The sequence below is a fragment of the Lepus europaeus genome, chromosome X (assembly GCF_033115175.1).
Source record: "Lepus europaeus isolate LE1 chromosome X, mLepTim1.pri, whole genome shotgun sequence".
Classification (NCBI taxonomy): Eukaryota; Metazoa; Chordata; class Mammalia; order Lagomorpha; family Leporidae; genus Lepus; species Lepus europaeus.
Genome location: NC_084850.1, coordinates 60,164,516 through 60,179,848, shown reverse-complemented (window position 1 = coordinate 60,179,848; position 15,333 = coordinate 60,164,516).

Sequence of the window (15,333 nt, the reverse complement as noted above, 5' to 3'; positions counted from 1 at the left end):
ATCCATGGACTCAACCAATCATGGATTCAAAATATTTGAGGGGTTGGTGCTGTGGCATAATAGGTTCAGCCTCCACCTGTGGCACCTGGCTCCTGGCTTCGGATCAGCGTGGTGTGCAGGCTGCAGCAGCCATTGTGGGGTGAACCAATGGAAAAGGAAGACCTTTCTCTCTGTCTCTCTCTCTCTCACTGTCCACTCTGCCTGTCAAAAAAAAATTTTTTTGAAAAAAATTGCATCTGTACTGAACATGTACAGACTTTTTCCTTGTCATTACTCTAAACAATACAATACAGCAAGTATTCACATAGCATTTACATTATGTCAGTATTATAAGTAATCTAGTGATGGTTAAAGTATATTACAAGATGTGTGTGGATTATAAGAAAATGTTATTGGCCGGCACCGTGGCTTAACAGGCTAATCCTCCGCCTTGCGGTGCCGGCACACCGGCTTCTAGTCCCGGTTGGGGTGCCGGATTTTATCCGGGTTGCCCCTCTTCCAGGCCAGCTCTCTGCTATGGCCCGGGAAGACAGTGGAGGATGGCCCAAGTCCTTGGGCCCTGCACCCCATGGGAGACCAGGAGAAGCACCTGGCTCCTGGCTTCGGATCAGCGAGATGCGCCGGCCGCAGCAGCCATTGGAGGGTGAACCAACGGCAAAAAGGAAGACCTTTCTCTCTGTCTCTCTCTCTCTCACTATCCACTCTGCTGGTAAAAAAAAAATAAATAAATAAAATGTTATTTTTTAAAAAGATTTATTTATTTATTTGAAAGGCAAAGTAACAGAAAGAGAGGGACAGACACACAGAGAGATTCTCTAGTTCACTCTCCAAAGGGCCACAACAACCAGGACTGTACCAGGCTGAAGCCAGGACCTTGAAGCTTCATCTGGGTCTCCCACATGGATGGCAGGGGTCTAAGCACTTGGGCTATCTTCTGCTTTCTCAGGTGCATTAGCAGGGAGATGGATTGGAAGTGGAAAATCTGGGACTCGAACTGGTGCTCTGATATGGGATGCCGGCATCACAAGCGGTAGCTTAACCCATGTGCCACAACGCCAGCCCCTCTACGTTATCTTACATAGGAGTATTTGTATATGGCTCTTTATGGGGAAAATCCAAAGGACTTGGAGATTTTTAGCTGGATAGGAGGTGGTGTCATTATTGAGCAGGAGGACACAGGATGAGGAATAGCAGATTGAAAGGGAAGAAGAGGAAGTCAAGTGGGCCCATGGTGATTATGAAATTCCTGTATGTCTCCCAAGGAGCAAAACCCAGCAAAGAGTTGGAGCCATGTAAGGTTCTGGGGCTTGGGAGAGAGGCCCTGGCTGGAGCCTGAGTAGGTAAATATCGGCACTCTTCCCCATTTCCAGAAGTGAATTTCCAAATTTTCAAGCCTCTTCTCATTAATTTGGTAGAGAATGTAAAACTCCAATTTTATCTTCAATTTCAAGTTTGCTTTAGAAATAAAGGTTTACTGTCTTTCAGAATCATAGAGATGTGGCACAACGGCAATGAACACTAGAGCTTTTAAAAATTTGTTTGAGAAGTTGGAAATATCTTTAGTTTAGTCTGCAGTCTTCCTAGGATATAAGGGCTTATTATTACTGAAATGCCGTAACTTTGCCTTTCCCTATTTAAGTTGAAGCTAAGTGCTGGTGAAAGGGCATATGTGGACTTCAAAAAATTTTGTTGCTCTAGGTTGTGATTAAGCAGAGGGGAGAAAACAACACCAAAAGGGCAGCATTTTGTATTCCTCAATTCACATGGACTTCTGAACAATTGTTTTTGTGATATAAAAAGAGCATAAGTCCCTCTGGATGCCATTTATTTCACTGGCTTGAACCCTTTTGCTCAAATCAAATCGTCTTCAGAAGCTTTGATAACAGACAGAAGTGGAGATTGCAAAGGTCTGGAAGTGGGCCTGAAAAAGGCTAGCTACTATCTAGTAAATGCCTTCCAGTATCTGTGAACTGAATTTTTCCTCCTCCTTCCTTACTTCCTTCTCTTTTTATCCTCCTGGATCTTTTCTGCTTGATATGATGACTAATTGGGTGAATTTTTATATCATATTTTCTGGGTTCAAATTACTTTACTGCCATTTAATGATCATATGATCTCAAACAAGTTATCTAGCTTTACTATGCCTCAGTTTCCCCATTCATAGATTGACTTACAAAGTTGTAGTGAGTATTGAATGATTAACTTAAGCAAAGCACTTAGTCCCAGGTATATATGAGTTATTATTTAATAACACTGTTGTTCCATTCCACACTCTTTTAAAGATTTATTTGTTTGAAAGCCAAAGTTACAGATAGAGAGTGGGGAGAAAAAGAGAGATCTTCCATTCACTGGTTCACTCTCCAAATGGCTGCAACAGCTGGAGCTGGGCTGATCTGAAGCCAGGAACCTGGAGCTTCTTCCAGGTCTTCCACATGGGTGCAGAGTCCCAAGGACTTGGGCCATCTTTTACTGCTTTCCCAGGCCATTAGCAGAGAACTGGATCGGAACAGCTGGGACTCGAACCAGCACCCACATGGGATGCTGGCATCACAGGTGGAGGCTTAACCTACTGTGCAACAGCACTGGCCCCATATCATATATACTTTTTATACACATGGATCTATTCTGTATTCTATTCTGTTAGTCTTCTTCCTATTTCTGTGCTAGTAAATTTTCAGTTTTAATGAACTCTCATTAATTTTAAAGTCTGCCAGTGAAGACTTTTTCCTATTTCTTTTTTTTTATTAGCTATTATATTGTTTTCACTAAATTTCAGAATGATTTTGCCAAGTTTAAAAATTTCTTCTGGGCTGGTGCTGCGGCTCAATAGGCTAATCCTCCGCCTACGGCACCGGCACACCGGGTTCTAGTCCCGGTCGGGGCGCTGGATTCTGTCCCGGTTGCCCCTCTTCCAGGCCAGCTCTCTGCTGTGGCCTGGGAGTGCAGTGGAGGATGGCCCAAGTGCTTGGGCCCTGCACCTGCATGGGAGACCAGGAGAAGCACCTGGCTCCTGGCTTCAGATCAGTGCGGTGCACCAGCCGCAGTGGCCATTGGAGGGTGAACCATTGGTAAAAGGAAGACCTTTCTCTCTGTCTCTCTCTCTCTCACTGTCCCCTCTGCCTGTCGGAAAAAAAAAAAAAATTCTTCTGGAACATTAATTAGGGTAACATTGAGTTAACCCATATTTGGGAGAGAAGTCACATATTTATAATTGTAACAAGGTATGTTTTTCCATTGATCCAGGACTTTGGTTTTATGGACTTCAGTAGATAGTCCTCCAAGCCTACTACTTTTACTTCATGGCTAATACTTCACAGGTCTTAGGGTTTGTTTTATTAAAGAAACTAAACTACTTTGTAGGTTGTAGAAGCAATAAAATTGGAATTCTTTGGTGCAGTTAAAATGGTAGATGCTTGCTAGTAGTGCGAAACATTTATTTCCCCAGAAGGTGGGAAGAATAGCCACAGAGATTGTGAAGTAGATCTTGAGCACCCTCAGGTCCTTGAGTATAGCCAACTTGCAGATGAATTCCCGAGTTAGGAATGAAGGCCAGGCAGACCATTACTGCTTCTGGTATGCAAAGTATTTGAGGGGGCGGACAGTTGCAACTGAGGGTAAAAACAACCATCGGTGGAAAAGAGGGATCTCCTAGTGGACTTACTGGTAGGGTAGCTAGTACAAGGGTCTTTGAGGACAGACCAGCTCGGGGAATAGCTATCAGAGTTCAGTGAGGCAAGTGGTCCTTCCAAGACAGCATTTCTCAACTGCACTAGGGACATCAGTGGCCTGGTAAACTTTTAATGGGGGGAAGGGGTGGGGAATGGTGCTCCCTGTGCACAGTAGGATCTTGAGAAGCATTCCTGCCTTCTGCCAACTAGAAGTTAGTAGTACCCCTCTCTCCCCAGTTGTAACAACGCTGAATATCTCCAGGCATTGCTAAATGTCCCATTTGGGGTGGGTGGTAGATGCTGGACGGAATCACCTTCCTTTAGGAACCACATCTCTTAAAATAAGAAGGGACCATGAAGCAAACAAATAACCGAAGTGAATAGCTGAGGTCAGCCAGTAGGATGACAGTGTTGAGGCTGGAGTCTAAGCAATTCAGAGTCTGGGCCAGTTGGCTTCCTGGAAAGAGGAAGTATAAGACACCCCACCCCCACTCTGCTGCATCCTGGTAGAAGGGTTGTGGTGGTGGCATAACCAACTTCCTAGAGATGTCCCAACATCAGAGCAGGAGGAGGAAGAAGCAGACTAATGTTTTCATGGCTATCTGAAGGAAGAAATCTGGCAGGGAGAGAGAGGGAGGGCAGAGAGGGATCCAACCTCAGTCTTTCAAATTTGGATTGACATGAAATTATAGTCAATTCTACTTCAGGACATTGACCTGGTTGAGGAGACGTGTAAGGTCCTGACTAAATGTGAGGTTCCCCTAAGTTGCAGCAGCTGTAGGAACTTGCTGAAATGCCTTTAAGTGAGATAGGTCATAGCTGAGGGAATTGATTCCACCCAACAGTGGACATTGGGAACCTAGCGTGAGGAGTGCACACAGCAAAGGAATACGGGGATGCTGTTGGAGACAGGAAAGGACTGAGCATGCTGGGGAAAACTGGGCCTGAGGGGAGGGGTTCTGGGAGGTAGGGGCCAGTGCTTTACTAGGAAGCAAGACAGTAGACACGTGTCACCTCTGAACTCTAAGCCCCATCACCTAAATTGAAAATTAAGTATCTTTAAATAAGATTGGCTGGGCAAAATGTCCCCTGAAGTATTTCTAGAGTTATAGAGAAGTGGGTGGGAGTGAAAGGGAGCTCTGAAAACCTTTGAGATCTACTTTAAGGGAGCCATAGAATAGTAACCTTGTGAGCATTGACAGGGAAATCTGAATAAGATGCATAAATTAAACTCAAATGAAGGAGCAGTTGCTACAGTTGGATCTCAAATCCCAAACCACTTCTGTGGAGTTCTGGTAGTGGAAGGTGCCAGTCAGCAGAGAGGCCCTACAGTGAGGAGGCTTAAGGGGCTTTTCATCAATCCTCAGATCCTCAGATGTATATGCAAGCTATAAAGACAAACAGCTGGCTTCTATTCAAGAACACAGACGCTGGGTCAGGGCTGATAGTCAACCAGGATCCACCAGTATGATAGCAATGGTTGTGTGTTTTTTTTTTTTTTTTTTTGACAGGCAGAGTGGACAGTGAGAGAGAGAGAGAGAGAGAGAGAGAGAGAAAGGTCTTCCTTTTGCCGTTGGTTCACCCTCCAATGGCCACTGTGGCCGGCGCACCGCACTGATCCCAAGGCAGGAGCCAGGTGCTTCTCCTGGTCTCCCTTGCGGGTGCAGGGCCCAAGCACTTGGGCCATCCTCCACTGCACTCCTGGGCCACAGAAGAGAGCTGGCCTGGAAGAAGGGCAACCGGGACGGAATTCGGTGCCCCGACCGGGACTAGAAACCCGGTGTGCCAGTGCCGCAGGCAGAGGATTAGCCTGTTGAGCCACGGCGCCGGCTTTTTTTTTTTTTTTTTTTTTTGACAGGCAGAGTGGACAGTGAGAGAGACAGAGAGAAAGGTCTTCCTTTTTGCCGCTGGTTCATCCTCCAATGGCCGCTGCAGCCGGCTCATCGCGGTGATCCAAAGCCAGGAGCCAGGTGCTTCTCCTGGTCTCCCATGCGGGTGCAGGGCCCAAGCACTTGGGCCATCCTCTACTGCACTCCCTGGCCATAGCAGAGAGCTGGCCTGGAAGAGGGGCAACCGGGATAGAATCCGGTGCCCTAACCGGGACTAGAACCTGGTGTGTTGGCGCCACAAGGCGGAGGATTAGCCTGTTAAGCCACGGCGCTGGCTTAGCAATGGTTGTTAATAGCATCTATTGGTGCCCTTATCACACAGGAAAATAACCTCCCCCTATGGGAGCACAGAGTGTCATCATATCTATGGAATATTAAATGGCAAAACTGGCCTGATCTGGACCCATCCATTTCCCTTACCACACTTCCACCTGGAATGGAGGAATGGTTCAAGGGACAACAGAGGGTATGGTAGGTAGCTAGCAAAATTCTCCTATGTTTTGGGGGAAAGATTTTGTAGTTATAGCAGCTAACACATATAAAGGTCACAATTGTGTAGATGTACCAGGCCTCAGTCTCTATGTTCTACATACATTACATAATTGAATCCTCACAATAATGTAAAGAGGTAGGTATGCTTTATATTACCATTTTATAGATGAGTAGATGAAAACATAGAGAAGTAGCATGCCCAAGGTCCCCACAGATTGGTAAATGACAGAGCTGGGATTCTGACCCAGCCAGCCTGGCTTTAGAGTCTGCTCCTTTAACATCTGTACTACATAGACTGTCAAAACTCTTAAAATAAGGGGGTGGTGGGCTGGTGCTGTGGCATAGCGGGTAAAGCCACCGCCTGCAGTGCCAGCATCTCATGTGGGCACCTGTTCAAGTCCCAGCTGCTCCACTTCCCGTCCAGCTCTCTGCTATGGCCTGGAAAGGCAGTGGAGGATGGCTCAAGTCCTTGGGCCCCTGCACCCGTGTGGGAGACCCAGAAGAAGCTCCTGGCTACAGATCAGCCCAGCTGTTGGTGGCCATTTGGGGAGTAAACCAGCAGTGGAAGACCACTCTCTCTCTCTGCCTCTGCCTCTCTGCCTTTCAAATAAATATATAAATCTTAAAAAAAAAATAAGGAGCTAGCATTGTGGCACAGTGAGTTAAGCTGTCACTTGGAATACCAGCATCCCATAACAGAGCACTGGTTTGAGTCCCACCTGCTCTGCTTTCAATCCAGCTCCCTGCTAATGTGATTGTGAAAGCAGCAGAGTATGGCTCAGATTCTTGGGCCACTGTAACTGTGGGAGACCCAGATGTAGTTCCCAGCTTTGGCTTTGGCCTGCACCAGCCCTGGCTGTTGGAGCCATTTGGGGAGTGATCCAATGGATAGGAATTTTCTCCTTTTTTTTCTATCATTCTGCCTTTCAAATAATAAAAATTTTAAAAACTTGAAAACTGAGAATAAGCACTCTGAAGGGTGGTCAAAGCCCCTTTAGGGTGGGACCCATAATCACCCCCTCCCCAGTCTCATCTAGAATCACACAGCATAATGAAATATACCTGGGGGCCATGACAGTGGTGGCAGTTCTAACAGAAAGGAGAAAATCACAAGATGGTTAAATCAATGGGGAGTGTTGAAATTTCCCTTCCCAAATATTCTCTTTGTAGGGCTAAAACTTCAATTTTGAGTTTTATTCCTGTAACAAATGAGGTGATGGTAGGGTGGGGTTACCTTATTTTCAAAAATAAAACATCCTGTGTAAATATCCAAACTTACTTTCCATGCAAGTTTCTCTTACATGTGAGCTGAATTGTATTCAGTCAGTACTCAGGGTTGCAGCAGAAGAAAGTGCAGCCACACTTCCCTCCAGAAGTCTTTCATTTTCACTGTAATTGTTTGGATGGGGTAATTTTTGTCCCCTCAACTCCTTTTCTTTCTTTTCCTCTTTCATTGCATGTGTGTCTAGATTTAGTTTGGAATAGTGAGGAAGGACATATCACTGTTGTCGTGCCATCATAGTACATCTGGAGGCATCTCAAATCCTGACTATGTCATGGAAGATTTCTTTAACAGTTCACTACATGGGAAGTATCAGAGGTGGTCAGCTTTCCTTTTGCTTCTTCGAGTACTAAATGTTCAAATTTTTCAGTCCTAGGCACTGTCATTCATATCTGTTAAAGAAGCATCTTACTGCTTCTCTTCAAGGATACAGAATCTGGAGGACTCAGGTTACTGACAGAAAAAGACTACTCTTGCATTATCTCTTAGATTATACTGTATCTCATCTAAATAACCGTCCACTGAATACGGTCTTGACCATGTGTATACCTGGCTCACAGTGGGTGAGCAATCAACACGTGAGGAATGAATGAATGATCCACAGTTCTGATTTCAGCCATTATCTGCTCATATGATAGCTTTTACATGTTTTTGATGAATGGCACAGGCACTTAGCATGCAGGATGAATCCAGAGCCTTTAAGACTGTCCACTCAGCCAGCGCCGCGGCTCACTTGGCTAATCCTCCACCTGTGGCGCCGGCACCCCAGATTCTAGTCCTGGTTGGGGCACTGGATTCTGTCTCGGTTGCTCCTCTTCCAGTCCAGCTCTTTGCTGTGGCCCAGGAAGGCAGTGGAGAATGGCCCAAGTCCTTGGGCCCTGCACCCGCATGGGAGACCAGGAGGAAGCACCTGGCTCCTGGCTTCAGATTGGCGCAGTGCGCCAGCCGTAGCATCCACTGTGGGGGTGAAGCAACAGAAAGGAAGACTTTTCTCTCTGTCTCTCTCTCTCTCTCTCACTGTCTAACTCTGCTGTTAAAAAAAAAAAAAAAGACTGTCCACTCTAGCAGAACTCATTTAATGGTGATAATTATAAAACACTACGATACTTAAAGAATAAAACTTGTAGGTCATAAATTGACTGAGGTTGGCTGAAACAGTTTTTCTGTCAGAATGAAACAAATTAGGTATCAGTTTTCTAGACAAAAAAGAAAGGGCTAGAGGTGGGCATTTGGTCAAATGGTTAAGCTGCTGATTAGGATGTCTGCAACCCACATTGGAGTACCTGAGTTTGATCCCTGGCTCCAACTTCTTGCAAATGCAGACCCTGGGAGGCAGCAGTAATGGTTCAAAGAGGTCCCTGTCACCCATGTGGTAGAACTGGATTGTGTTTCTAGCTCCTGGCTTCAGCACTGGCATAATCCCAGCCACTGTGGGCATTTGAGGAATAAACCAGAGGTTGGGAGCACTCTCTCGATGCCTATCTATCCCCTGCCCCCTTCCCGGCCTCTCAAATAAAACAATAAATAATTAAAGGAAGAAAAAAGGCTAATTTACTTGACTTGAGTGTAAGACCAAACCAGGATGAGGGAGTCTGAGACAAACACCATGGAGAATTATACTTAATTTTATACACATGTTATTTTTGTTTTGTGTGTCTGTGTAGAAGTGATTGGTTTTGACAGAGTTCATGAAAGAGTTAAAATGAAGAAGTTAAATTTTCTAACGTGCTGTTAAAAACACTATGGTACTTCCCTTAACATGTATATGCCAATTTCTATCTAGCCTTCAGAAGTCTGTTCATGCCATCTCCTCCACAAAACACTCTCCTTTTTTTTTTTTTTTTTTTTTTTTGGTCTATATCTCGAAAGGCTCTGCCTTTTCAAGCACTTGTGATTACCACTGATTTGCTATTATCATACTTCTTTATATCTTTTTTTTTTAAAAAAAGGATTTATTTAATTTGAAAGGCAGAGTGATAGATCTTCCATCCACAGGTTCACTCCCCAAATGCCTGCAACAGCAAAGGCTGGGCCAGGCTGAAACCTGGAGCCAGGAATTCCATCTGATCTCCCATGTGGCTGGCAGGAATGCAGGCCATCATCTGCCACCTCCTGGGTGCATTAGCAAGGTGCTGGATAGGAAGCAGATGTGGGACTTGATCCCAGGCACTCCAATATGGGATGTGGGCAACACAAGTGGCAGCTTAAGCTACTTCACCACAAAGCCTGCCCCTGTATTATCTTTTCATGTCTTTCTTATATCCCTCAGCCACAATCCCTCTGGGGAACAGGATATCCATTCACACTGCCTTGTGCATAAAGGAGGCTCTAGAGGCATCTGTTTATCTCAGCTGACTTGATCTCCCTGAAAACTTTCAAGCACGTACACTGTGTCAGGTTCTGGGGAATCAGGGGTTAAAAGCTCAGCCACAGACTCTACTGTTATGGAGCTTCCTTTTTTAGTAAAAACAAGTATAAATTCTGAACCTTTTAAAAGTCTCTTTAGAAAGTTTCAGGAAGTTGCCACAGGAAACCATAGGAAGCAGTACAGGATAGTTGAAAATTTTGGACTTTATAAGTCAAGACACCTTGGCCTCATCTCTAGTTTGAGGTGTACCTTGAGTACCTTTTTAACCATTTGTGCACCCATTTCCCTATATGTTATATAGGGAGCACGTGAAGAATTGATCCTTAGATGACGTGTAGGGAGAACTGAATCAGAAAGTAGTTGTAAATTGTGTTGGAGGAAATTTACTGAACTTGATTAAAAAAAAAACCTACTAAGATCCTACAGCTAACACAATATTGAAAGTTAAAAAACTGAAAAGGTTTCTCCCAAAGATGAGCAGTAAGACAAGGATGTCTGTTTTCACTAGTGATGTGTAACACTGTACAAGAAATTCAACCCAATACTAGGTAAGAAAATGAAATAAAAAGCATAAAATTGGAAAGGAAGACATAAAACTATATCTGCAGATGACATTATCATATAAATATATGTATATACATATATATACCAAAAGATTTCACAAAAAACCTATCAAAGCTTATAAATGATTTCAGCATGTTTTCAGAATATAAGAACATTTATAAACTAGCAATGAAAAATGAAGTTAAGAAAACATTATCAATTTGTAGCATCAAAACGAATAAAATACCCAGGAATAAATTTAACAAAAGTAATGTAAGACACGTATGCTGAATACTACAAAACATTGTTCAAAAATGTTTTTTCCTAAATAGAAGTAAAAAATTCTGTGTTCACAGACTGGAACACTTAGTATTAATAAGAAGGCAATGCTCTTCAAATGAGTTGCAGAGTCACAGAAAATCCTACCAAAATACCAACTGTCTTCTTTTACAGAAATTGACAACCTTATCCTAAAATTCATATGGAAATAGGAAAGCCCAGGATATCCAAAATTATCTTGGAAAAAAATACTTGGGGGACTCATATTCCTAATTTAAAAACTTACTACAAAGCTACATAAATTAAGAATGTGTTCATTGACATACAAATCAATGGAATTGAACTAAAATTGAACTCATACAATTATGTCTGTATCTCTACCTCATCTGCTGTCTCACTCTCCAAATGCCCACAACAGGGCCAGGGCTAGGCCAGGTCAAAGCTAGGAACTGAAATTTAATCCAAGTCTCCCACATGGTGGTAGGGACCCGACCACTTGAGCAGGGTGCACTTTAGCAGGAAGTTGGAATCAGGGGAGAAGCCAAGACTCTAACTTAGTCACATATACGCGATATGGGCATCCCCGAGTGGCATCTTAACTGCCACATCAATCAGTGGCCCCAGTCATTTTTTGGTAAGGGTGCTGGGTGATTGAACTGGAGAAAGAATAGTCTGAAAATATGGTGCCCAGGGGCTGGCGCTGTGGCACAGTGGATTAAACCACCATCCCATATGGGTACCAGTTTGAGTCCTGGCTGCTCCACCTCCGATCCAGCTTCCTGTGAATACTCCTGTAAAGCATTGGAAGACGACACAAGTGCTTGGGCCCCTGCACCCATGTGTATTGAGTTCCTAGCTCCTAACTGGCCTGGGCCAGGCCCATCCTGGGCATTGTGTTTACTTGGAGAGTGAACAGGGGATGTGAGCTCTTTCTCTGCCTCTTAAGTAAATAAATCTTTTAAATATGGAAATAATCCAAATGTCCATCAACTGATGAATGGATAAAATATGGTACATCTATACAAAGAAATATCACTCATCTATAAACAGTAATGAAGTGGGTGCTGGTGCTGTGGTATAGCAGGTGAAGCTGCCACCTGAAGCGCTAGCATTCCATATGGGCGCCAGTTCAAGTCTTGGCTGCCCCACTTCCAGTCCAGCTCTCTGCTAATGTGCCTGGGAAAGCAGTGGAAGATAGCTCAAGTTCTTGAGCCCCTGTACCCATGTGGGAGACCTGGAAGCAATCTTTAAATAAAAAAAAATGGAAAAAAATAATGAAGTGCCCATACATGCCACAACAGGGATGGACCTTGGAAACAATGCTATGTGAAAGAAGCCAGACACAAAAGGTCATATATTCTATGATTCTGTTTATATGACCTGAATGTAATAGGCCAATCTGTAGAAGCAGAAAGTAGATTAATGGTTTCCAAGGATTGAGGGGTGACTGGTGGAGATTAAGAAGTAACTGCTAATACACATGGGGTCTCTTTTGGGGGTGATTAAAAATATTCTAAGGTGGGCATTGTGGCACAATGGGTTAGGCAGCCGCTTTAGGATGCCTGCATCCCATATTAGAATGTCAGTTCTGGTCCTGGCACCTCTGCTACCAACCCAGCTTCCTGTTAATGCAGACAGCAGATTATGTCTAAAGTGTTTGGGTCTCTGCCACCTATATGGGAAACCAGGATGGAGTTCCAGGTCCTGGCTTCAGCCTGGCCCAAGCCCTAGCCATTGTAGTCACTTTGGGGGGTGGGGTGAATCAGCAGATTAGAAGGCACTCCCCGCCCCCTTTCCCTTTCCCTGTTGCTTTCAAATAAAAGAAAATATATATTTTGTAAAGGTTTTGTTTATTTGAAAGAGATACAAAGAGAGGTAGAGACAGAGAGAGAGTTCTTCCATCCATTGCTTTACTCCCCAGATGGCCGCAACAGCTGGAGCTGCACCAATCTGAAGCCAGGAGTCTCCTTCAGGTCTCCCATGCGGGTGCAGGGCCTCAAGGACTTGGGCCATGTTCTTCTTTCCCAGGCCATGGCAGAGAGCTGGATCGGAACTGCAGAGAGCAGCCGGGACTAGAACCAGTGCTCAGATGGGATGCCGGCGCTTCAGGCCAGGGCATTAACCTGCTGCACCACAGTGCCGGCACCAATGAAAATATATTAATAAACATTTTACAATGTTCTAAAATTGCAGTGATACTTGGACAACTTTGAACTAAAAATTTAAATGAGTGCATTTTATAGGATGTGAATAGTATCTTAAAGAGGAAAAGCAAAAAAGAGCATGGTAGAAAAAGTGTTTTAAAGGTGCTTTATTATTATTATTATTAATTTGAGAGGTAGAGTTCCAGACAGTGAGAGGGAGAGACAGAGAGATAGGTCTTCCATCCACTGGCTCACTCCCCAAATGGCCACGATGGCTGAGATGAGCCGATCTGAAGACAGTAGCCAGGAGCTTCTTCTTGGTCTCCCATGCAGGTGCAGGGGCCCAAGCCCTTGTACCATCTTCTACTGCTTCCCCAGGCCATAGCAGAGAGCTGCATCGGAAGAGGAGCAGCCAAAACTAGAACTTGCGCCTATATGGGATGCTGGCACCACAGGCAAAGGATTAACCTACAGCGCCACAGCGCCAGCCCCTAGAAAAAGTTTTAAAATGTCATACAAACTATCTGAAGATTTTAGCCAGAACTTCAATTAGGAAATTGTATAAACATACATATACATGTTTCTGAGCAAATGACCATTGTATTTTTAAGGAGTAGAAAAAGTGCTGTTACTGATCAACTCCCAGGATAAGGTCATAGCCTTGTTCTCCAAATCCACTCCCTGTCATTAACCAACTTTTATTTTTTCTTTCTCTTTCGATAGTTCACGTAGTGTACTGTTTGAATGAGACTGAAACTGAAGTATCCCAACATTTTGTGGGTCAGAAGCTTGAAATATATATCTAGTTGTTTATATATTTTAAGAGTTTGGGAATTCCTGTTAATCCAATACATTACCAATGTTCTTGATATCAGATAAAGACTAATAATTATAAGTCAGTGTTGACAATGACCTGTTGAATTTATTAATTAACCAGTGAGTCATCTCTAGTTCCATGATTATATGTTGGCCAAGGTTCTAAGGCTGTTGCTACCAATGCTGCTTTCTATTTCATTTTTATTTTTAAAAATTTATTTTAAAGATTTATTTTATTTGAAAGAGTTACAGAGAGAGGTAGAGCCAGATAGACGTCTAGCATCCACTGGTTCACTCCCCAGATGACCGCAACGGCCAGAGCTGCACTGATCCAAAGCTAGGAGCCAGGAGTTTCTTCTGGGTCTCCCACATGGGTACAGGGGTCCAAGGAATTGGGCCATCTTCTACTGTTTTCCTAGGCCATAGCAGAGAGCTGGATTGGAAGAGGAGCAGCCGGGACTTGAACCGTCGCCCATATGGGATGCTGGCACTGCAGGCTGGGGCTTTAACCTGCTGCGCCACAGCACCAGCCCCTGTTTATTTTCATTTTATTTAAAAGGCAGAGAGCCAGACAGAGCCGAACAGGAAGATCTTCCATCTGCTGGTTTATTCCTCAAATGCCCACAGCAGCCGCGACTGGGCCAGGCCAAAGCCAGGAGCCCAGAACTCTGTGGAGGTCTCTCACATGGGTGGCAGGGACCCACGTACTTAAGCCATCATCTGTTGCCTCTCAGGTTGCATGTTAGCAGGAAGCTTGAAATTAGGGCCAAGACTTGAACCTGGGTACTCTGATATGGGCATCCCAAACAGCCTCTAAATGTCTATGCCAAATGCTTACTCCTCCACTTCATTAAACACAAACACACATACACATACACACACACACACATTTTTAAAGGGAGCTAAGTCATATTAATATAGTAAAAATAACAATCCCATCTATAGACATGATGCCATTGGTGACAACTGAAATGACTTATTTTCACTGTAGTAATAAACAGTCCCAAAGGCCACTTATTCATATCTCAACACATTCCAAGACTATGAAAAGAACAGCTTCTAGGGGAAATTGGACTCAAGCCTAACTACAAAACAAACACTGTAACAGAAATGTATTTTCATTTGAATTAATTTGTAGAGGTCAAATCACTTCATGAAATAATACTTAATGCACAATGTTCTGAAACAGAAAAGCCTGGCTTTCTCTAGCCTGTTCCATCTTATTCTCTATAGCTTGCTGCCCTTATTCTAAAAGTCAGGGAAATAAATCTAGTAAAACTGAGTCATAACATGGAGAATTCATTTGCCACAGTACACATAATTATCTTTGCTTTTCCTTTTTCCCGTTAGCCATCCAGTAAGTCATGTCCAGTCTTTCTATGTAATGTCTCCTGGCCTTGCCCTTCTCTATTCTTGTTCACATTACTAGAGTCTAGGACTCTATGGACTCATAACCAGATTATTAAAATGGCTTTCTAACTGGTTTCCTTATTCCCATCTCTACCTCAAATACATCTGGCAGCAATATAAAAGGTTATTTGATTAAATGTTATTTTTAGAAATATAATCTCTCACTCTGAAAATCTTGACTGGCACCCCCATGCTTACCAAGTCAGTGCAAACAACCTTAGCCTGGTATTTGAGGACTTTAAAAATCTAGGTTTACATTTCCTGTCCAGATTTATTATCTACCATGCCTGACCTACTTGTTCTTTGTACCTTTGCTCATGATGTTCATCCTGCTCAGAGTACCCTCCCTCCTTTGAAATCCTGTTCAAAGCTTTTGTTCATGAAACCTTCCTTGAATATTCACACTTCACAGTGACCACTCCTCCCTTGAATGTGAGGACAG